A 581-nucleotide genomic window follows, 5' to 3' on the forward strand; every position below is an offset into this window, starting at 1 on the left:
CGGCTATTTCGAAAAAAAAAAAAAAAAAATTCCGGGAAAGAGAAAAAAAAAATTATTTTTTGTTGGTTGCCTCGGTCTTCATGTTCTTTCTCTGGTATATGGGAAAGAAAAAAAAAAAAAAAAAATTTTGGATGCCTCGGTCTTCTTGTTCTCGGTTGGATTTATCGAAAAAAAAAAAAAAAAAAAAAAAAAAATTTTGATGCCTCGGTCTTCTTGTTCTTGCTTTGGTATATCGGAGAAAAAAAAAAAAAAATTTTTTGGATGCCTCGGTCTTCTTGTTCATTCTTCGGTATATCAAAAAAAAAAAAAAAAAAAAAAAAAAAAAAATTTGAGACTTCGGTCTTCTTGTTCTTGCTTTGGTATATCGGAGAAAAAAAAAAAAAAAATTTTGGATGCCTCGGTCTTCTTGTTCATTCTTCGGTATATCAAAAAAGAAAAAAAAAAAAAAATTTTTTTGAAGCCTCGGTCTTCTTGTTCTTGCTTTGGTATATCGGAGGAAAATAAAAAAAAATTTTGGTTGCCTCGGTCTTCTTGTTCATTCTTCGGTATATATATATATATATTAAAAAAAAAAAAAAAAA

Source organism: Cornus florida, unplaced genomic scaffold (assembly GCF_030987335.1).
Source record: "Cornus florida cultivar Cherokee Brave unplaced genomic scaffold, ASM3098733v1 CherokeeBrave_3.0.0_Hap2_scaffold_83, whole genome shotgun sequence".
Lineage (NCBI taxonomy): Eukaryota > Viridiplantae > Streptophyta > Magnoliopsida > Cornales > Cornaceae > Cornus > Cornus florida.